Source organism: Protopterus annectens, chromosome 12.part0 (assembly GCF_019279795.1).
Source record: "Protopterus annectens isolate FY-2018-M chromosome 12.part0, PAN1.0, whole genome shotgun sequence".
NCBI classification, from domain to species: domain Eukaryota; kingdom Metazoa; phylum Chordata; order Ceratodontiformes; family Protopteridae; genus Protopterus; species Protopterus annectens.
In genome coordinates, this window is record NC_056746.1 from 1,071,644,724 (window position 1) to 1,071,661,983 (window position 17,260).

At 38.1% G+C, this 17,260-nt stretch overlaps 1 long non-coding RNA gene across 1 annotated transcript in view; it reads right to left on the minus strand.

The window, feature by feature from the left end:
- Positions 1-5,510: 5,510 nt before the first annotated feature.
- The window catches only part of LOC122817372, an 81,104-nt gene continuing 69,354 nt past the window's right edge, over positions 5,511-17,260 (minus strand). The window contains exon 3 of the long non-coding RNA XR_006367227.1: positions 5,511-5,742. This is a non-coding gene — a long non-coding RNA (uncharacterized LOC122817372). The remainder of the gene's footprint in view (positions 5,743-17,260) is intronic.

Sequence of the window (17,260 nt, forward strand, 5' to 3'; positions counted from 1 at the left end):
GATACAAAGGTTTTAAAAGTTTAGTTAGTTCCTAGAAGTGGTTCAGGAATTAAATAGAAGTGACTGGGTGTTTCACCAATGATCATGTGCACAGCACATGAGTGTTCCAGGGGAAACAGAAGCTGGTGTGTGACAGAGCAAATAAAGCATGAATTCATTCATGTTCGTAGGCATTTTTGGCACTGGACATATATGCTACATGAGGAGTATTTATTCTCATTCAAGAAATGTTCTGTGCCCCTATTTTAAATTAATAATTTCATTTTGAGTGTGACACAGCCTTTCTCGGTTTAAATATTTAAAATACTCATAAATTACTAGTTCCTGTGATTTCAATTCATTGTCTCATTAAGAACTTGCATATAGACATGTACTCAACTGATATTCATTTCACTTAAAATGGAAAGTTAACATCTCTGTTGTTAGTGTCAGCATCCAAAGTCACAGTGTTTTCTGCTATTATCCCATGCAGAACGTTAACATATTCTAAACCAATATTACTATCTTGTTAATTTTAGACCAGTTTATCTAATCCTTGCAAGTTGTAATATACCATTATTTATTTATTTTACATTTGTTTACCAGGAATGTCCAACTAGGCATGGATCACATTTCAGCGGAGGCCCGGGGAGAAAAGCTCCGCAAAGATTAGTACAGCAAATACAGTAAATACAATACAGCAAATATAATACACGTTAATAAAGTACAGTACAGAGACAAAAAGTTAATGAGGTACAGTTTCAAGGCCAAGAAAGGAGCAAGAAGTAAATATACTGTAAGGAGCCCATTGTGTTATAATAAACAATACAGTTGAAAGGACATTTTGTTCAGTCATTTGGTTATGTTCATCAGTGACTAGGACAGTAAACACATTGATTGAGTAAGAGTAGAGAAAAGAGGTGTTGCAAGCTTTCATAGAAGGTTAAAGTATGATATGATCTAATTAAGTGAAGCTACCCAGGGTCAGAACAATTACATAACTAAGAGCTATGTAAATGGGTCTGGAGGAGTTTTTTCAACATTATTTTTGTTTTTAGTGGTCCTAATTTCTACAGGGATGGTATTCCATGCTTTTGCAACAGAAATGGAAAACAAGGAGTCCCCAGAGCTATCGTTGCTTTTGCCCATGTCAGCCAGTGCTTTATTGGTGGATCTTAATAGGTGTTTGTTAGAGTAGCAATTAAGTTGACCTTGAAGAGCAGGAATTCTATTGGGATAATATAGAATTTGGTGGGCTATTGTAACCTGGTTATATGTGAGCAGGTTGGGTAATTCTAGCTAGGATAGTTGCTTGATTGTTATGCAGTGATGTGCCCTGAAGGGTGAGTCAGTAGCAAACCTAGCTATTTTATTGTTGCAGGTGTTTAGTTTGTTAAAGTCTGCTTTGTTTAGGTTGATAAGTATGGGGAAGGCATAGAGGAGTGTGGATAGTAAGTGGGTTCTTGCGATGGTGGTTTTACTGTCATTGGTGAGACACTTTTTGCATCTATATAGGATTCCAAATTTTTAATGGATTTATTAATTGTCTGTGCAATGTGCATATTGAATTTCATGTTGTGGTCTATGATAACCCCTAGAAGTTTGGTGTGTTGGACAGGTGTGATAGAGGTGTTATTATCTAAAAGTTGTAGTGGGATAGAATATCATTATCTGTGTTGTATTGGGGTTAAGTATTAGTGAGAGTTGGCTAACCAGGTTTCAACAGTGGTGAAGGACTAGTGTCTATTCCTGGAGTTGAGGGAGTGATGGGGTGGAGCAGATTAGAGTGGAGTCATTGGCGTACTGGACTAGAATGGCATGCTGGGTAGTTTGTGGAGCTGGTTGGTGAATATGTTGAAAAGAAGAGGTCCAAGAATGGATACTTGGAGGACCCCTAGGGTGACAGGTAGGAGGGGAGATAAGCAGTTTTGCCATTTTACTTCCTGTTGGTGGTTGGCTAGATAGTCTTGAAACCATGCTAGTGTGTAGTAACTGAGATTAAGATCAGAGAGAACAGAAAGGAGTTTGGGATGGGAGACAGTATCAAAGGCCTTGGAGAGATCTAAGAATACAGTGGCTACTAGGTTATCATTGTTTCAGTGTTGGTTTACTGTGTTGGTAAAGCTAATAAAGGCTGTGTTAGTACTGTGATTGGGACGAAATCCATGCTGGGTGTTGGTTAGAAGTTTATTAGTGAGGAGATAGTGCATTATTTGAGAATGTATACATTTTTCAAGGATTTTAGATAAGGGGATAGAATGGCAAATGGATGGTAAAATGCGGAATTTTCCACAGAGAACGAACATTTTGCTATGATAAAGAGCGATTAATGAGCATGGAGACTGGATAAAAGATGGCTTTGGCTGTGATCTTTAGATATTCTGCAAGTAATTTGTCTGTGGCCAGGATTGTGGGTTTAAGCCTATTTGGGTATTTATATATTGTGCTAGTTGGGACAGGCTGTAAGGAGAAGAGGTTTTGGTCTGCTGGTATGGAAGATAGGTATGGATGTGAAGTGGGAGAACTACTATTGGTGAGGGCTAGGATAGATTTGGTGAAGTGTTCGTTGAATTGGGTGGCAATGTCATTGGTGGTGGTGTCAATGTTTGGGGGTAGAGTACTGGTCTTTCCTGGTTGTATGATTTTATTAATGGCAGTCCAGAATTTTTGCAAGTTATTTTTGTGTTTGGTTTGAATGCCTATATATTGATTCCTTTTGTGTGTCTTAATTTGTTTTTTTGGCTTTGTTCCTTAGCTCCTGGTATGCCTGTCTATTAGTTTGAGTTTTATTTTGATGCCACGAGTCCCATGCTTTATCTCTTTGTTTTAGCAGTAGAAAATGACATGTTCTGACACACTGGCAGTATCATATTACCTTTGCTTGATGAAAGATGAAGATATGGGGCCCATTTCCAAAACACATGCTATCTGTGTAAGAGACCAGTTATGCAGAGAAGGTCTTCTGGAATCTGGCTTCTGGTATATGCCTGTTTATACATAGGCCTTACACCAAAGTAAGTTACTTACATTGAGAGCAAGTGTTTCAGAATCAGAGCAGATTTACACACAGAGCAACTTTCACTTAGAGCAGAACTTATTGTAAATGGCATCACCCATAAAGAACTGGTGGCCATTGCCAACATTTTGGCTGACAGGTTCAGATCAAATCCCCCCAACTCCCCCCAGTAGTCCAAAGGAAATACCACATACTACAATCTCCTCAACCATTAATAGGGAACAGGTCATCAATGCACTTTCCAAGGCCAAAATCACTGCATTGATGTACCCGATAACATCCCAGGATGCTTAATAAATAATATGAAACATGACCTCTCTGGTCCACTTCAGTAACTTTTCAACTGGAGCCTACAGTCAAATTTTGTGAGTAAGGAATGGAAGATGGCTACAGTCATTCCCCAGCACAAAGTAGGTCCAACCACTGATCAAGGTATCTGCAGGTCCATAAGTCTGACCAGCTTCATATACAAGGCCATGGAAAGAATCATCATGGACATGATAAATGAGGACATAGGTAACCTGCAAATGCACATCACAGTTCCGATTTGTTAAAGCAGTCATGTCTATTAAATCTGGTGAACTTTTTGAGAGGGTTATCAAAGCATCAGATGAAGACAAGACTGTTCACACATTCCACTTAAGTACAAAAGCACCACTGGACACCGAGGCTAAGTTCCAAACCTTTTATTCACAAGTTAAGCGCTTTCATCCAACCTCTGTTGGACTTCTTCAGAACAACACAAGAAAGAAATTCAACCCTTTTTATACACACCTTAAAACCTGTTTAATTAATCACTTTCAGAGTCCCCCAGGGCCTGTTCCTTTTTGGCATCTATTTCTCTAAATGGAAGCAAATGATGAAGGTTTATGGCTGACTAAGTCTGAGAGGAATGCAAACTGGGAGTTATCATCGACTTCCCTGCAGACACTAGCATTCTTCAAGAAGGCCTATCACTGACTAACAAATGTTGCCAAAGCCATGGTCTTAAACTCAAAACTAAGGAATGCATAATTGTACCCTTTGAGAAGTCAACTATCATGGCTAATTGCCATGTTGATAATACACCCCTAAGAGTCGACTCCAGCCCAGTCTGAGTGGTAAGCTCAGCAGAAGGATTTGCTATACTTGGCTTGGTTTGAAGGTACGCCTCTATTAGAGTGTTAGAATTCCTTGCACATTTCAAGAGTAATGGCTTTTGATTATTAGCATTTTGCACTTTTATCATATGAATGAGTGTATCATAATTGAGACCTTAAAGCTTAAACTTGACTTCTAGTAAGACTTGTGTTTTGTACACATTTATGGGGAGCAGGAGTTCTAAATAAAACAGTGGATGGTAAAACTGTGTAAAATATAGCGGATGACAAATTCATAGTGTTGCACAGAGGGATGAAGCCCTGACAGTGAGCTAGATGACCCCATGTTTGATAAACAACTGGAAGAGCTGATGGCTGTGGGGAAGAATTAAAAGGTATTAGCCTACTTACCTAATTCAAAGGTGAAGGTATGGGAACATACGGGTAGGTATTGCCTCCATGACATGATTGCCAATGAATACTGGAGATCTCCGACAGAGGTAGCAGCCAGCCTAGGAGAGGGATGAGGTGTTTGAAAGGCATGGTTCTGTGGATGCAGGACACAGTTATTCATGGGATGTCTATTTCATACAGTGGGAAGTAGGGCTACATCCAGGTACTCCCAAGCCATTTTGAGAATGGTACTGTAATCTCCTTTCTTTTTTGTCTCATAAATCCATGTATCTGTTCCACCAATTTTCAGGGATGCTCTTGGTCTAGCATAAAAGTTAAAGTGATCTGTGTGTAGCAGAGTAAGGAAGATTAATAGCAGATACCTAACTAACTTATGGGTCCCTCCTACCATGTGGCAAAAAAAGAAACAAGAAAAATGTCTAAAGGTTTAGTGCCACACACCTACCAAACCTGTTATGCACAGGAGCTGATTTTGAGCCTTATGGTAACCACTCACATCTCTGATTCCCAGAGTAAAAGTATAAGAAACATAGCAGTTGTGCATTAAATTGTTGTGGTGACACAGAATGACTTGCAGAGATATGTGTGATTCTATGTGTGCTTTTATAAAGATGCCATTATTGCTGTATCCCAAACAATTTATACAACAAAAAAATAAAATAAAAAATAGTATTCTGAATGAACAAAATATTCAAGCCATATTCTAACTCCTTTTAGGGAAACAACCACCCCCAGTTCTTAACACATAGGAGATTTGCCTCTTACTCTTCAGCCTTATTACATCAGCTCCAAGACTGCTACATGCTGTGGCAAAAACAAAGCCCTAACTTCGACAGACTGGTTTGAGGACTCCATAATCTGGATAGTGCTGCACTGATTTGTGACTAGCTGTCATGTGACTGTGCCTCTGCCTTTATCCATGTGGTCAGGGTAAGATATTAGAAACATCCAGTGTCATAAGCATTAGAGGATGTACAGTAGTCCAAATAGTAGTGAAATCAGTTCTAATCAACCAATTTTTATTTATTTATTGCCATATACATATAGATAGAAACAGAGAATAATGTGCTGCTTCCTAAGAAATCATTTCAAGCAAAATTGCTCGATGACAAATGGCGTCGGAATGAAATCAGGAACATTCAGTTGACATCATCTTTTCCTTTACTGTTGTTTGCCTGTTCATTCAGATATAGTCTATTTTCTTCTGAGAGCATTCTAGTAAATATTGGTTTGCTGAGTATTTGTAGGGGCAACCTGGGAATAACATACAATGAAAGAACAATGAATCAGATGGGTTATAATAGTTGATTTTCAGCAGTAAATGTTATGCACGCATTTTAGCAATGAATACAGCTAAGAAGTTTAATTAGAAGGGTTACAGATATGCATGGGGCAGAAGGCAGTCTAGTAGGTTAGTCAAAACAACTGTGTAGAGTGCCAGACAAATTTACAGTGATAGCAGAGAAGCCAGAGTGAGCAGCTAAAAATAAGATATAAAGTAGATTACAATGCCAGCAGAAGAAAGAGCCAGACAGAAACCTGTGTACACTCATGTCCAGCTGCTATTCAGAGATATATGATACCAGTAATTGCTTTTTTAACATGATCATAACCCTGATCTGGGGTGAGGGGTGTCACAGGTGTGATCATAGGAGGGCTTGCACTCTTGGCTGTCTTAAAGGTCAGTCTCATGAAAGTTTTATATAACATGCAAATCTGATACTTCCTCTTTGAAAATGGCTTACATTTTTGAAGTTGGCTGTATTAGCACAGGTGCAAAATGATTAGACTCTATTTTAGGAGTGTGTGTGTGTGTGTGTGTGTGTGTGTGTGTGTTTGTTTGCCAGACTGTGCATATATGGCAGGATAAGAGACTGCAAATCATTGAAAAAGTATTTATTTCCCAGTATTTGATCATATTTCTTTTACTTCATAGAAGCAAAGGTACTTATATTAATGAGTCTTCTTACTAGCAAGAAGAGAGGCAGTAAGGAAATATTTTTGATACTTAGAAGTGAATAAATATTTTAAAGCTGTAAAAGTGCATGAAGTGAATAGACCTATTACTGATCTCTGCTGCAAAATATAAATTGTCATTTTGCCAAACATACACACACACAAACACACACACATATATATATATATATATATATATATATATATATATATATACACACACACACACACACACACACACACACACACACACACACACACACACACACACCACATATATATATCTATATATATATATATATATATATATATATATATATATATATATCTATATATATATATGTACGGTTACCTATGAAAAGATAGAGCAGCTGAAATATCGAACACCATATGGTCGAGACCATATGGTCGATAGTTCAGATGATCGATCACTTTAAAATATTAAAAACACAAAAAAAAACAACAAACAAAAAGACGTTACTGCAGGGGAACAAGCCCCCCTGCACCCCCGTGTGGGGGGGTTGTGCTCCCCACACCTCCCTACTTAATTATTTCAACTCCGAGATCATGCTACATCGACAGTGCAGCGCGGAATGGGAATTATTCCTATTTCCTGCTGTAGCGCTATCTTGGAGTTGGTATATTTAAGTAGGGGTGTGTACAGTGGGGCTTGCCCCCCTGCAGTAACATATTTTTGTTTGTTGTTTTTAAAGTGATCGATCATCTGAAATATCGACCAGTATGGTCTTGACCATATGGTGTTCAATATTTCAGCTAATCATATATATATATATATATATATATATATATATATATATATATATATATATATACACACACACACACACACGCACGCACGCACGCACACACACACACACACACACACACGCACACACACACACATATGGGTCTAACTCATCTTAATGAAGGAAAACAGATAGAAATATATAAAAAGAATCAACACAAATTGACTAATTCCCAATGAGTCGTAAGCAAGTTACACAAGGCACACTGAAGCCTATTAGCAGGTGAAACTTTGCGGAAAAAAATAACAAGACATAATCAAAAAAGAAATAATCTTTATGCAGGTTGTAAGTCCCTTTACTGTTCTCACAGCCACCAAATGAATTATTCTAACATTGTAACCGGTCACCTCAGAGAATGTGGATCAACTGATCTTAAGTGAAATTGACTGCACTCTCCTCCTGTAAAACTACACAACCCCAGGGTTGATACAAGCAAACTATCACAAGATGCTCCCTTAAACTAACTGACCAATAAAACATGATCTCAGGTCTCAAAGTGATGCAGTCACTGAACAATATTAAACACATTACTCACACGTGCACCATTTATCTGTAATGTTCACATGTAAGCGTCATCAAAGCAGCAATTCAGTGAAACTAGATCTTTAAAATGGTGGAAATTTGATCAAATGTCCTTGGTGTGATAAGTTCTGATTTTGTAAGAAAGGGATATATATATATATATATATATATATATATATATATATATATATATATACACACATATGTATAGAGCGAGAGAGAGATATCTTCCCCTAGGAGAACACACTTTCCAAAAACCCATGGACATTATAATAAGTCTTTACTTTATGCAAGGGAAAGGTAAGCCACCCATACCTTATACTGACTAATAAATCATCTTGATCAAATTTAGTAAGACTCCAGAGAATTTTTCCTCAGGCAGACAGCAAATGTTGGAGGTGTGAAGTGGGAAGAAAGAGATAACTGGGAACATATTTTCTGGGAGTGTGGTGAACTGGTGGATTTAAGGATTACTTGCGGGATGCACTGTCGGAGATGCTGGGTGGGCGGATTGGTCTGACAAGGGAGATGAATTTTCTGAGCTATCATACATAATCAGAATTGACTAGACATGGTAAGGCCTTACTGTGTCTAATAATGGTGGCTGTCAAAAAAGCAATTATGAGAAAAAGGAAATCAAAATCTAAACTAGCTATACTGGAAGTAGTGAGTACAGTAACAGAGATAAAACAACTGTAACTGAGATTTTTAGAAAAAGGTAGGAGCAAACTATTTAGAAAATAATGGGAATTGTGAGAACAATATATACAAGGAAGGAATGAGGTTTAAAAGGCGTCAGGACTTAAATGAGCTATGAAATGTTTGAGTGAAAAAGATTTGGTAGATTATAAGTGATCTAAAATGCTTGCATCGAGTGTGTCTGTGTGGTTTTTTTCATTTATATAAATGTATGCCTATGTAGTAAGAGATGGTTTAATAAAGATATATAGACAATATACGTGAAGTATAATGCTTGTTATGTTAATATAGTTTGATTACTTTTATATTAATGTAAATCTGCTTGTGTCACAAGTGATAATTCAATAAAGGTGTTACAAGATTTGTTTTAGTAGTTTACCCTACACTTGTCTGCTATTTTTAAGTAAGGGGATTGTGAGGGTACAGTGAGAAATATTTTTTATCTCAACCATTTGAAACCATTTGATTTGCTGAGCTTAACAATACTGTAAAATCAAATTAATGAATCTTGACTTTGCAATGTATAAACATATAAAACGTACATTGTGCTCTCTCTCTCTCTCTCACTTTCTCTGTAGATATATATATATACACACACACACACATACCTATATCTATATTTTTATCTATCTATATCTATATCTATATCTATATCTATATCTATTGGTCTATGTTGCTAGATCGAAATTACACTATCTTGAACTAGTAACATCGAGACCCATTAAAGCGAAAGTGCACTAGATCGAAAGTGCACTTTTGCAAAAGCCGGTTCACTGAACCGGCAAAAAACAAACAAAACAAAACTGTTCTAAACAATATTTTGCACCCCTGCATCCATCCTTTTTAAATATACTAAATCCAAGATTGCACTACAGTGGAGAAAAGGATATATTTTCTTATCCCCACTGTAATGCGTTTCAGAGAACCGACTTTTGCGAAAGTGCACTTTCGATTTAGTGGACTTTCACTAAAATGGGTTAGATCTTCTGGTTGTCAAAAAAGTGGGCTTTTTGACAATCAGAAGTAGACATATATATATATATATATATATATATATATATACACACACACACACACACACACACACACACACACACACACACACACACACACCTGAGTGAACAGAGGTGTCATACGAGAACTGTTTTAGATGTATCACCCTCAAATGCAGAGTTATTGGATGTGTGGAGTACCCCTTCCTGTGGATACCAAGGTATGTTTATCTTTGACGATACTGGCAGTAGGGACCTTCCAGACCATCAGTTTCTCAATGACATGTTACACCATGTGTTGGAGCATATAACCTTCCCATGCACTATCAAGGACAGAAGAAACACCATGCAGGTATTTTATGAAATAGCCCATTTCTCTGAGGTACTGAGAATTATTAACTGCAATCACATTGCTATCAAGGCCCTACCTGGGGAACACAGGCAACAATATATCAACCATAAGGGATGTCACTCCATCAAATACCAGACCAGGTGACCTGTAATACACAGGGTATAATACAGTATATAATGTGTCTTTGGGTCACCAAGGCAGAGCCAGCAATTCCCACAACTGGCTCACATCTGACATATCAGCAGTCTATGCAGGGTGATTTTCCACAGTGCCATCTTATTAGTGATGACAGATATGCCCTGGAGCCATGGTTAAGAACATCAATAGGAAACTACAGATTATGGCAGAAAATGAATGCAATGTCACCTTGTAACAGACATAAATCATCATTTAATGTGTATTCAGATTGTTGAAGACCCACTTCCACTGTTTAGATCTCTCCTGTGGTGCCCTGCTGTATGATTCCAAAACATGCAGTGAAATATTTGCTGTGCATGCAGTAGTGTACAACATCTTGCTATGCAAATAAATATGACAGTAGAGAGACATTTGGGAAGAGTACATCCTGGAGTTGGTGCAGGAGCTTCCTGCAGAGTATGACCCTGTGAGGTAGAGGTGAGCACAGTATGCCATGGCACTAGTTACAAGGCAGTGTCTAGTTCACTGCTATGGACCAGATTAAACATAATATAGAACAACAACAATGATGACTGCAGTACCACAACTAAGTTATGCTCTACCATGCATGAACTGGCCACACTGTATCTGACAGTGTGTTTTGCAGCAGGCAGTTTCCACCCTGCCCTTTCACAACCCCCTTCCTTATACCAACTATGAGATTGCACAGTAGTAGAGAAAAAGAACTTCCTAAATCCACTGTTAGTGATCTTGCACTAAAATCCCCAAGGTACCAGTAACCACAACTCTTCCTGCACTCAGATACAGTCTCCTATATGTAAAGCAACCATTACAACCTGCATCAGGAACACCATAACTACAAACAGTTTAAGTGAATAATATAGACTCACTTAAAATTCTAAAACAAAATGGGCTCCAGATGGTTGATTAGGCTACAGGGCACAATTGCCATTATATGCACACCTCAGGAAGGCCGCATGGAAACATGTCAACAATGGTCAGTATGTAGATTGGAGTAGAGGTCCAGGCTAATGCTGTGGGTTAGCATGCTATTGTCATGGTCTGTCGAAAGTGCAGAGCTGAGAAGGCTGGTCAGTGAGGTGGTGATGTCTCTAGTATACTGAGATGAGCAGTGTTGATGGGTGTGTGTGGGAGTGCATGGACACAGCTCCAGCAGATGGTTAAACTCTGTACTGATGTCTATGGACAGGTCTAGGGCACACACAGGAGATAAGTGAGCTGAACATGTATATCCTTGTCCATGGCAACTACCTTTCCAGGGAATATCTCAGCATGACCCAAAGCTTGAACAAAGTATGGTGTACTCCATGAGTATGAATGGTGTGGATGATATCAGCACAAATGCCCCATTCATTCTGTGTCCCTGCTGTCCTACAGTACCTTTAATACTGAATATCAGTGTGTAAGTGGTGGTGCAAACTATGCCCTAGCCTTCTAGCAGTGCTCTTCCTTACTAGAAGTAGAGAAAGACAAGCCAAAAGAATGGAGCTGGCTATAATGGATGGCCTTATACTGGCTTTCCATTATGCTACATAAATGAGCCAGGCCATTCCATGGGTCATCACACAAAAGAACAGTTAGATTTGCTGTGGCTGCATTGGTTTTTGCCTGCCCCAGTATAATGGCCCTGCACACATGCAAAGTGCTGGCCATAGACTTATTCAGACCAGAAGTGTGACAGTACCTATGACATTGCTGGCCACCATTACACTGACCCCTGCTTCTCTTCCCACACTCAGTAGAGCTGGTGGCAATCAAGGATGCCACTGCCAGTCAAGAAGAGCTGTTTCTTGTGTGAATGTGTCAGCCAATTCCTGTACCTCTGTGCCATCTTGGGAATGAGATGTGGGCTGCACAGCCAAATGAGCTGTGTCTGTGAAAGATAAGAATATGGCCATCACATTATCCATGTTTAAGACCACCACCATGAGTTCTGATTATGCCTGAATGTGACTGCCATCATCATCAGGCTCAGACATGTCTGTTCCAGAAATCAGGCATGCTTACATCCAAGGTGGAGAAACTTGACAATGCAGCACCTGTGGAAACACATAAGCATATCCATATAATTGAATGCACCCTTCCCCATCACTTAGAGCCCAATCTAGCTGCATCTCTATAACAAAGTGCCTTGCAAAATCTAAAATTAACATACCTTGAGCATAATGATGATATAGCTACAGCCCTGCTGTGCTTGTTGTAACAAACAAGTCATGCTCATTGGCTGCATGGGTATGATTCAGGCTGTTTATATATATACAGTTCCCATATGTAGGTAATAACCACAAAGGGTATTGCCAACAGATATGTGAGGTGCACTGTGTCATTTCACTCCAAGGTTTGGATAAATGTAATGTCACAGCCCCTAGACAGTGATGGCAAGAACTCCTCTGCACTGGTTAATGATGACTCTGTTGGTAGACCCACTTTGCAAATGGTTAGTTCAATGTACTAAATTTAATGCTTCTCTGCATATCGGTTGTGTGATTTCCTCGCAAAACATGAATTAAATTGCTAATTGTTTTAGTTCCTGTGAATTTTATGGTTACTGGTTTCTATATTTTTTGTTTCTTCAAAATTATTTGCTTTAATCGTTTGTAGCCCAGAATGGGTTCTTTAAATTAATATGGCATTAATGATCATCTGAAGTTTAAGAGTCGTGTCCAGTATATTAACTATTGTAAATATATAAAGGAGACACTGAAGAATTGTGTTTCCCATGCCAAAAGCTGGATGATTTGTTTACTGTTATTGATAGTAAACCTAGGTTTACTGAAAATAATTGTACTTGTGTAATTGGCACAGCCTGGAAAACTATTCTTATATATATTAATAACTGGGCTGATATGAGGATGCAGAGCATGTAAAAGGAAATAAAAACAATTAATTAGGGAAAAAAGAAATAGATTCATCTCTAAAAATTATTATGAAATGTCCAGATAATAGTGAAAGATAACATTGTTCTATCACAAGGAATTAATTTCACAGAAGATGACATCATTTTTCCAACAGACAAGGAAGAAAAAAGAAAAAAAAGGCAGGTTATAAGGAAGAAACTTAAACTGAACTTGGAAGAATTAAAGAATATTCCTTTCTGAAAAAAGGAGAAAGACTGTATCAGACAACATCGCTCAGACTGTATGAGTACAAATTGTATGTTTGCAAATAAAGTAGGTGGTGAAAAAATATTGAAATTAATAAGACTCATGGTGATGAAGATCCTTCTCTTGTAGCAAGTGAAAGAGCAGGCATGATTGAATTAGAGATGAAAAATTATTCGGATCCGGTCAGAAATGATATACTGGAATTGCAGATTCAGTTATTAAAGGAAATGGTACTCATGTTTGCAGAGAGAATAATGAACATTGAGTGCTGTTATGTTTGCCAGAAGTTGAAATACAGGATGTGAACAGGGACTTTGAATTCCTTGGTGTATAGTAATGTTTTAATTCATACTGGTTCAAGTTATCTCATCTTCAAGGATTGAAGTCATAGCAGGCATCTTATAGTTCATATGGGTGTTAGAGCATACTTTTCACAAATTGCATATAGAAAGGAGAGTCTGGTAAGTCTGAATGAAAAGATTTTCTTTGGGGGGAGTAAATATCTAAAGGAAAAATGGCCCAGTTTAAAAGGTGGGAATATGTAAAATATCCAAACTTAATTTTGAGCACACATGCATTTTGATAAGATAGAGTCTATTTGTCAGGATAAGGGAAGAGAATTTTTCAGTAGATATATTACAGTATTTGACCAACACAAGACAGGATTTTTACCGGGTCAGAAATTTAACAGTTCACAGATAGTGAAATATAATTTATTGATATTGTTAAGAAACCAACCTGTCAACCTCTTGGCACAAGAAATCTGGACAGAGACACAAATAACGGGGGGGGGGGGGACCAAAAATAGAGACTGATTTTAAATATCGCTCTTATAAACTTAGAAAGTTGCTAGAATAACAGGCTTTCCATTAGCATGTATTTTCTGAAGGATATGATGCCTGAAACTCAAATGTCTGTCATTATTTAATTACTTCAATCCCCAGTGATCTGCCAGAAAACTGCACATTTTATGAGGAAGGTACCAAACATATGAGCCAAAAACCTGAACATTCTGCAAAAATCTGGACAGTTGAGAGGTCTGGTTGTTAATCCTAGGAGCATTAATAATGCATTTTTTACTGAAAAAGATTGAGGCTATTGCTTGTGAAACATGATTAAAGACAAATAGGATAGGCCCAGAATGACATAGTCCCACAAGTCTGCTTTGATGTGGTGATGTCAAAGGAGACCCAGAAAGAACTTTATAGAGATATAGTCAGCACATTGCAAAACACTCATGAAGAGAGATGTGAAGAGAAAGCAGAGAGAAGGCTATGGGAGGGGAACTGTCTTGGGGAGAAGCATGTAAATAGTTTAATAGAGATATTATGGGGTAATTACACAGGTGAGAGTAAAATTGAAGAATGGGAAGACTCGCAGGGATGGTGGTCTTACTGGAGAATTCTGTAAGGGAATTGTGAAAGAAGTGTGCCAGTATTGATGTGAAATATATAATAATAACATTTGGAAGGGAACGCTACCAGATTCATTACAAGGGGATAGGGAGTAATTCTCAAAGCAGTACAGGACAAAATGAATCTCAGAAATGATTGACCTATATCCCTACTTAATTTTGTTACAAAAAATCATAACCATGGTTTTAACAGAAATACTAGTGTAAATCATGCCAAATGTATTATATGAGGGCCAAAGGGATTTTGTGATGGGTAGAACAGCTAAAAGAAGTTGTAAATGCTAAATGACGTTTCAACAAAGGCCAAGAAAGAAGGATATGGAGGAGTAGGACTAAAATTATTCAGTATAAAAAATGTATGTGACATGGTGGAATGGAAATTTTCAATTAAAAACTTTTAAAGTGGTATGTACTGGTATGTACTGGTCCTAGATTTAGGAAGCTGACAGAAGTATTATGTAAGTCTCACAAAATGCATCTGATAATTAAAGGAAAATTTAAGACAAAGCTAGACCACAAAGCCACAATCTGAAAAACTATTAAAATTTATTAAGAATGTAAAGCTTTCAGGTTAAAACAACCCTTACTCAGTGCAATACAAAAGAAGTTTCAAGAAACCATCTTTTAAACGGGCAACAAGACAAGCAATCACAGTAAATGCCGATAATTCTTAAAGTTAAATGTTAATAAAATAGCATACATTGAAAACTTCACAATATAAACTACATTCTAAATATAACAAACCACACACTGGAGCCGTAATTCTGAAGAAGTTCTGTAATAAAAGAGACGGAAGCGCTAAATTTATTCTGGCTCCAGTGTGTGGTTTGTTTTAGTTTACATTCTAAATATACTTTACAGATATTCTAGTAACACTGCTATAATACTATAAATAAATAGTCCACATAACACAATTCACTTTAACTGCATTTGTTTTTCCTTTAAAACTGGTTTAAGGATCACTGCAGCATTTAAACCAGGTGCTTTATCAGCATTTAATCTTAAAATCCATTTATATTATTCCACCTCTAACTTGTTGTTCATAGCATAGGATCATATGATCATAAGAAGTTACTAGGCTAATGACCCTAGGGCCCTTATAAGCCTAGCCAAGTTCTAATCTTATTTCCATGATCAGCACCTAATGCCCATGCCCAAGGGGACATGAGTGATAGCTGAAAGATTGCTTTATATGCAAGGCAGAGATCAACTCTGAGTAGTCTGTATGAAACAGAATAAAGTGACAGTGATTTCAGATGATCCACATAGGACAAATGTTGTAGACCTTTAATATTCTTTGTGAAGAACCTTTGTGGTTTCTCCAATTGCTGCAGGTGCTTGGAAAGGTACATACCAAAAGGGACATTGTACTCATTTATTGGTCTAATGAGGGAGGAGTACAGTGAGGTTATAACTTCTTTTTTTTCTGGAGGCAATGCCCTTACTTATGAAATGAACAATATAGAATGATCTTCTTACCACTGTGGAGACATGGTGATCAAAGGTAAGGTTGCTGTCAATGTGTGTGACCAGGTCTCTCACCACTGAGTGAGTACTTAACGTGTTGCTATTGATATGGTAGTTAGCAGGAACATCACTCTTACCGAAAGGGGATGATAATAGATTTGTTTGCATTGAGTTTATGGCCATTGACTTTGGCACTAATCATTTGCTTGTGTAAGACCCTCTTGTAGGGTGTTGACCTCATTTGGAGATTCTATGACCACTCCCAGTTTGCAGTCATCAGTAAACTTTGTCAGCCACAGAACTTTAGTTTTTGCTTGAACTTCAGAGAAATAGACTCCAAATGGTAGTGGTCCAGGGACTGATCCCTGTGGAACACCACAGGTTACAGGTCTGCTGTTGGAGGTGGATTTCACTATTTTTACTATATGTGTTCTATCAGTGAAACAGTTATCTGAGCCTTTCCTTTTAGGTTACAGATGTAACTAAAGCACGTGTTATGGTTGTCCTTAGTTGAGGAAGCTAATTTGGATTCATAATTTGTTTTGTAGAACTTCAGAAGAAGTCTTATTTGGTTGTTTAAGTTGAGGAGGGAGTGTTTCCAGTTTAGGGCTCACTCCTTCTTACTCTTAGACAGCAATTTCTTACTCTTATTGTAAAGCCTTTTAATGGCAGTCATTCACCAGGCAAGTTTCATTTTCCTTGAGGAGCTTGTTTTGGTCCTATCAGGTACGGCCAAGTCAATGCAGTTATACAGGTGTTTGCATAACGCATTGGTGTAGAACTTAGCAAAGTTGCCAATTCCATTGGGGGGGGGTGCAGTGAAGCTATTTATACCATCTAATAAGAGGTTTTCATCTGCTTTGGAGAAGTTTTTAGTTTAGTTGCTGCTGGGGGGGGGGGGGGGTTAGGTGTGATAGTTACTTCAAATGAGACTGAGTTGTGGTCAGAGTTCACCAGGGCAGACCTCATAGTGGGAGTGCTACAGTGGTCCCCATATTGGAAAGCACCAGATCCGGGCTGTTAGCACACCTTGTAGGGGTGTCAACCAGCTGGTTCAGGGCGTTAGAATTAATGAAGTCAAGAAACCTTTGGCAAGTGAGTTTGAGCATGAGTAATTTACCTAGTCAATGGATGGTTAGTTAAAGTTACCCAAAATCATGGTGTTCAGATGTATCTTGATAGACTAAAGTAGAGCCAAATAGGCAAAGTGGGTGTCCTGATTCATGGAGGGGTCATGTAGCTGGCAATGTCTTGAATAGGTGTCCTACCAACATCTGAAGTGTCTCCAGGGAATCATACAG